The sequence below is a fragment of the Oncorhynchus kisutch genome, unplaced genomic scaffold (assembly GCF_002021735.2).
Source record: "Oncorhynchus kisutch isolate 150728-3 unplaced genomic scaffold, Okis_V2 Okis07a-Okis12b_hom, whole genome shotgun sequence".
NCBI classification, from domain to species: Eukaryota; Metazoa; Chordata; class Actinopteri; order Salmoniformes; family Salmonidae; genus Oncorhynchus; species Oncorhynchus kisutch.
Genome location: NW_022261984.1, coordinates 15,573,462 through 15,579,741, shown reverse-complemented (window position 1 = coordinate 15,579,741; position 6,280 = coordinate 15,573,462). Strand labels below are relative to the sequence as shown.

At 42.5% G+C, this 6,280-nt stretch overlaps 1 long non-coding RNA gene across 1 annotated transcript; it reads left to right on the top strand.

Annotated features, from left to right (window-relative positions):
* The first annotated feature begins 1,826 nt into the window (after positions 1–1,826).
* Positions 1,827–5,957, top strand: LOC116360059 (uncharacterized). The gene is made up of 3 exons (XR_004206892.1): positions 1,827–1,932; positions 5,603–5,656; positions 5,910–5,957. It is a non-coding gene; the product is annotated as an uncharacterized LOC116360059 (long non-coding RNA).
* The last annotated feature ends 323 nt before the right edge of the window (positions 5,958–6,280 follow it).

Here is a 6,280-nt window from a genome sequence, read left to right as displayed (position 1 = left end):
TGTTCAAAAATGTTTGCCTAACAACGATACTGTTTTGATGATCCGAGTTTGATGTGATTTTCAAACGCATTTGCATTGATATCAGAATGGTTAGATGGACAATAGAGCCCTGGGTACCAGGACATTAGGACCTGATGGAGGGACAATAGAGCCCTGGGTACCAGGACATTAGGACCTGATGGAGGGACAATAGAGCCCTGGGTACCAGGACATTAGGACCTGATGGAGGGACAATAGAGCCCTGGGTACCAGGACATTAGGACCTGATGGAGGGACAATAGAGCCCTGGGTACCAGGACATTAGGACCTGATGGAGGGACAATAGAGGCCTGGGTACCAGGACATTAGGACCTGATGGAGGGACAATAGAGCCCTGGGTACCAGGACATTAGGACCTGATGGAGGGACAATAGAGCCCTGGGTACCAGGACATTAGGACCTGATGGAGGGACAATAGAGCCCTGGGTACCAGGACATTAGGACCTGATGGAGGGACAATAGAGCCCTGGGTACCAGGACATTAGGACCTGATGGAGGGACAATAGAGCCCTGGGTACCAGGACATTAGGACCTGATGGAGGGACAATAGAGCCCTGAGTACCAGGACATTAGCAACAGATGGAGGGACAATAGAGCCCTGGGTACCAGGACATTAGGACCTGATGGAAGGACAATAGAGCCCTGAGTACCAGGACATTAGGACCTGATGGAGGGACAATAGAGCCCTGGGTACCAGGACATTAGGACCTGACGGTCGTTAGTGAGTTGGGTACCAGGACATTAGGACATGAAGAAGGGACAGTAGAGCCCTGAGTACCAGACCTTTAGGACCTGATGTGGGCTATACTCAGCCTTGTCTCAGGGTAGTAAGATGGTGGTCTGTTGATATCCCTCCAGAGCCTGGTTCCTCTGGTCTACCCAGTACAGCCAGAAGAGGACTGGCCCACCCCTCAGAGCCTGGTTCCTCTGGTCTACCCAGTACAGCCAGAAGAGGACTGGCCCACCCCTCAGAGCCTGGTTTCTCTGGTCTACCCAGTACAGCCAGAAGAGGACTGGCCCACCCCTCAGAGCCTGGTTCCTCTGGTCTACCCAGTACAGCCAGAAGAGGACTGGCCCACCCCTCAGAGCCTGGTTCCTCTGGTCTACCCAGTACAGCCAGAAGAGGACTGGCCCACCCCTTAGAGCCTGGTTCCTCTGGTCTACCCAGTACAGCCAGAAGAGGACTGGCCCACCCCTCAGAGCCTGGTTTCTCTGGTCTACCCAGTACAGCCAGAAGAGGACTGGCCCACCCCTCAGAGCCTGGTTCCTCTGGTCTACCTAGTACAGCCAGAAGAGGACTGGCCCACCCCCCAGAGCCTGGTTCCTCTGGTCTACCCAGTACAGCCAGAAGAGGACTGGCCCACCCCTCAGAGCCTGGTTCCTCTCTAGGTTTCTTCCTAGGTTCCTGCCTTTCTAGGGAGGTTTTTCCACTGTGCTTCTACAGCTGCATTCCTTCCTGTTTGGGGTTTTATGCTGGTTTCTGTAATTTGTGACATCATCTGATGTAAGAAGGGCTTTATGAATAAATGTGATTGATCCCTCACTTTGTATTCGTTGTTTGTTTTCAGCTGGGTTTGAACAAACATCATAACACTAAGGGTGTGGTTAAGGTAGTCTAAGAGTCACTTTTTGACTTTGGTTAGTCGTTTTGCAGGTCTTGTAGGTGGATACATTTTTTTGAAAGGCATGATTGACGCTCGTGAATGGCAGGCGAAAAACGAGTCCAGCAAGTTAGAAAAAATTCCAAGTCTAGTTTTCCGTCATCGTACAAAACCCCCTCTGCCCAGGAGTTGCTCATCTTCAGTTCTCAGAAAGAGAGGAGTTATTTGTGCATATTTTCTCATCTGAGTAGTCTACAGGTCCTAGCAGACTCCACATCTATGATATTCTCAGGTAAGAAGCAGCTTCGGTGAATTTGATTGTCATGATTGCTTGTTCAAATTGTATATACATTTTTCTTCCTATTTCAAGACATTAGTAGTCTCAGACCTAACTATGCAACTGAAAGCTCCATCTGTTATTAATGCTATAGGTATAAACCCATAGATGTAGGTTAACTGTTGCCATCTGTTATTAACGGGATGCTATACAGTGCCTTGCGAAAGTATTCGGCCCCCTTGAACTTTGCAACCTTGGACCTGAATCCAATCGAGAATCTGTGGAAAGAACTGAAAACTGCTGTTCACAAATGCTCTCCATCCAACCTCACTGAGCTCGAGCTGTTTTGCAAGGAGGAATGGGAAAAAAAAATCAGTCTCTCGATGTGCAAAACTGATAGAGACATACCCCAAGCGACTTACAGCTGTAATCGCAGCAAAAGGTGGCGCTACAAAGTATTAACTTAAGGGGGCTGAATAATTTAGCACGCCCAATTTTGTTAAAAAGGTTTGAAATATCCAATAAATGTCGTTCCACTTCATGATTGTGTCCCACTTGTTGTTGATTCTTCACAAAAAAAATACAGTTTTATATCTTTATGTTTGAAGCCTGAAATGTGGCAAAAGGTCGCAAAGTTCAAGGGGGCCGAATACTTTCGCAAGGCACTGTATGTATAAACCCATAGATGTAGGTTAACTGTTGTCATCTGTTATTAACGGGATGCTATAGGTATAAACCCATTAGTGTAGGGATTGCTTGACGGGATTGGTGCAGAATTGTTTATGTAGCTTCACCAAGGCCAATCTGATTCACAATTTAGAGAGGGAGAGAGAGAGAGAGAGAGAGAGAGAGAGAGAGAGAGAGAGAGAGAGAGAGAGAGAGAGAGAGAGAGAAAGAGAGATATAGAGAGACGGAGAGAGAGAGAGAGGAGAGAGAGAGAGAGAGAGAGAGAGAGTGGGAGAGAGAGAGAGCGAGAGAGATATAGAGAGACGGAGAGAGAGAGAGAGAGAGAGAGAGAGGAGAGAGAGGAGAGAGAGAGAGAGAGAGAGGAGAGAGAGAGAGATTTAGAGAGACAGAGAGAGAGAGGAGAGAGAGAGAGAGATGGAGAGAGAGAGACAGATGGAGAGAGAAAGAGAGAGAGAGAGAGAGAGAGAGAGAGAGAGAGATGGTGCGAGAGATATAGAGAGATGAGATGAAAGGGAGGTGTGGTCGGCCCAGGAGGGGAGAAAGAAACAGGTTGGACTGTTAACATTACATACAATGTAATTAACATTGTATTAACATTGTATGTATATAGATAACTACCAGACTGAATCAATGACTTTAAGATAACTACCACACTGAATCAATGACTTTAAGATAATTACCAGACTGAATCAATGACTTTAAGATAACTACCACACTGAATCAATGACTTTAAGATAACTACCACACTGAATCAATGACTTTAAGATAACTACCACACTGAATCAATGACTTTAAGATAACTACCACACTGAATCAATGACTTTAAGATAACTACCAGACTGAATCAATGACTTTAAGATAATTACCACAGTGAATCAATGACTTTAAGATAACTACCACACTGAATCAATGACTTTAAGATAACTACCAGACTGAATCAATGACTTTAAGATAACTACCACACTGAATCAATGACTTTAAGATAACTACCAGACTGAATCAATGACTTTAAGATAATTACCACAGTGAATCAATGACTTTAAGATAACTACCACACTGAATCAATGACTTTAAGATAACTACCAGACTGAATCAATGACTTTAAGATAATTACCACACTGAATCAATGACTTTAAGATAACTACCACACTGAATCAATGACTTTAAGATAATTACCACACTGAATCAATGACTTTAAGATAATTACCACACTGAATCAATGACTTTAAGATAATTACCACACTGAATCAATGACTTTAAGATAATTACCACACTGAATCAATGACTTTAAGATAATTACCACACTGAATCAATGACTTTAAGATAACTACCACACTGAATCAATGACTTTAAGATAACTACCACACTGAATAAATTACTTTAAGATAACTACCACACTGAATCAATGACTTTAAGATAACTACCACACTGAATCAATGACTTTAAGATAATTACCACACTGAATCAATGACTTTAAGATAACTACCAGACTGAATCAATGACTTTAAGATAATTACCACACTGAATCAATGACTTTAAGATAATTACCACACTGAATCAATGACTTTAAGATAACTACCACACTGAATCAATGACTTTAAGATAACTACCAGACTGAATCAATGACTTTAAGATAACTACCACTCTGAATAAATTACTTTAAGATAACTAACACACTGAATCAATGACATTAAGATAATTACCACACTGAATCAATGACATTAAGATAACTACCACACTGAATCGATGAGTTTTGAGGCTGGTTAGGATTTACACCTTTAAAGGCCATCTCTACATGGGTCGTCCTTCACAAGCTGACAAGAACTGTTGGCTAGTCTGGTAATTACAAGGCTAGAAAGGGGGATAACTTTTGTTGAAGGAATTGTGTGAATTTTTTGCGCTAGATAGAGTCACCGTTGTTTTGGTCAAAGTAACTACCTTTTGGGAACGTCCAGTCAGTCTTTGATAGTTTGATAATGTTGTAAAAAAAAAGAAAATGCTTGATTACTGGTAACCTTAGCAACACTTATTTTTTCTTCTGGGCTCCCGAGTGACGCGGTGGTCTAAGGCACTACGTCTCAGCAGCTTGAGGAGTCACTACAGACACCCTGGTGCGAATCCAGGCTGTATGACAACCGGCCGTGATTGGGAGTCCCAATGGGCGGCGAACAATTGGCCCAGCGTCGTCCCGGTTTGGCCGGTGTAGGCCGTCATTATAAATAATAATGATAATGATAATAAGAATTAAAAAATTTAAAATTCAATAATATTGATGATAATGACAATTATGATAATGAAGCTAATAATAATGATGACAACAATAATAATGATCATAATAACGATGATAATAATAATGATGCTAATGATACGAATGGTGATAATAATAATGATATTAACAACGATGATAATAAAAAATAATGATAATAATGATAATTATTGTAATAATGAAAACAATAATGGTAATAAAAAGTATCATGTGATAATGATAATAACAATAATAACAACAACGATAACGATAATGATAATAACAATCATAATAACGATAGCGATAATGATAATCATAATGCGATAATGATAATAATAATCATAATAACGATAATGTGATAATGACAATAATAATAATAACAACGATAACGATAATGATAATAATAATCATAATAATGTGATAATGATAATAACAATAATAATGACACATAATGATAATTATACAGTAATCTACAGCAATACAGTAATCTACAGTGAAAGCAGAGCAGAGGGCTGAAGACATTAGAAGCAGGCTGATAAGACATCTACTGCTAAACACAGAGGGGACACTGTTAATACAACTGAAGGTATTATAGGACTGCTGTTTGAAAATCAATGAACATCATATGATTTTGGAATATTGACTAATATCTAATTAATGTTGGTCAATGACATCATCCTTCAACAGCGGTTAATTAACGGAAGATCTAACAGGGTTCATGTGTGATTGATGTTGTGTGGTTTACCTCAACAGAGACCTAAAAGGACATGGATATGAAGCCTCTGATGATTCTCCTCCTGCTAGCAGGTAATACACTGTGTTTGTGTGTGTTCCTTAGTGGTTAACCTTTCATTAGGATAAAAAACGTTATATATCTCATGAGGGGATGCACAGTCACATTCTAAAACTATAGCTAGAAAAAAGGGTTCTGTCTTTATCAGCCTATAGGTGTTAATTTCATACCCCCGTTGTTGCAGTACACTTCCTGTACAGCAGGAAATGCAGACTTGTGTTTAAAATGTCAGACTTAATGTTGTCAACACCAATACTCCTGCCACAGCTGTCACCACCATCGCCCCTGCAGCAGCTCAAACCACCACCACCCCTGCAGCGGCTGTCACCACCACCGCCCCTGCAGCAGCTGTCACCACCACCGCCCCTGCAGCAGCGGTCACTACCACCACCCCTGCAGCACCTCTCACTACCACCGCTCCTGCAGCAGCTCAAACCACCACCGCCCCTGCAGCAGCTGTCACCACCACCGCCCCTGCAGCAGCTGTCACCACCACTGCCCCTGCAGCAGCTGTCACCACCACCACCCCTGCAGCAGCTCAAACCACCACCGCCCCTGCAGCAGCTGTCACCACCACCGCCCCTGCAGCAGCTGTCACCACCACCGCTCCTGCAGCAGCTGTCACCACCACCGCCCCT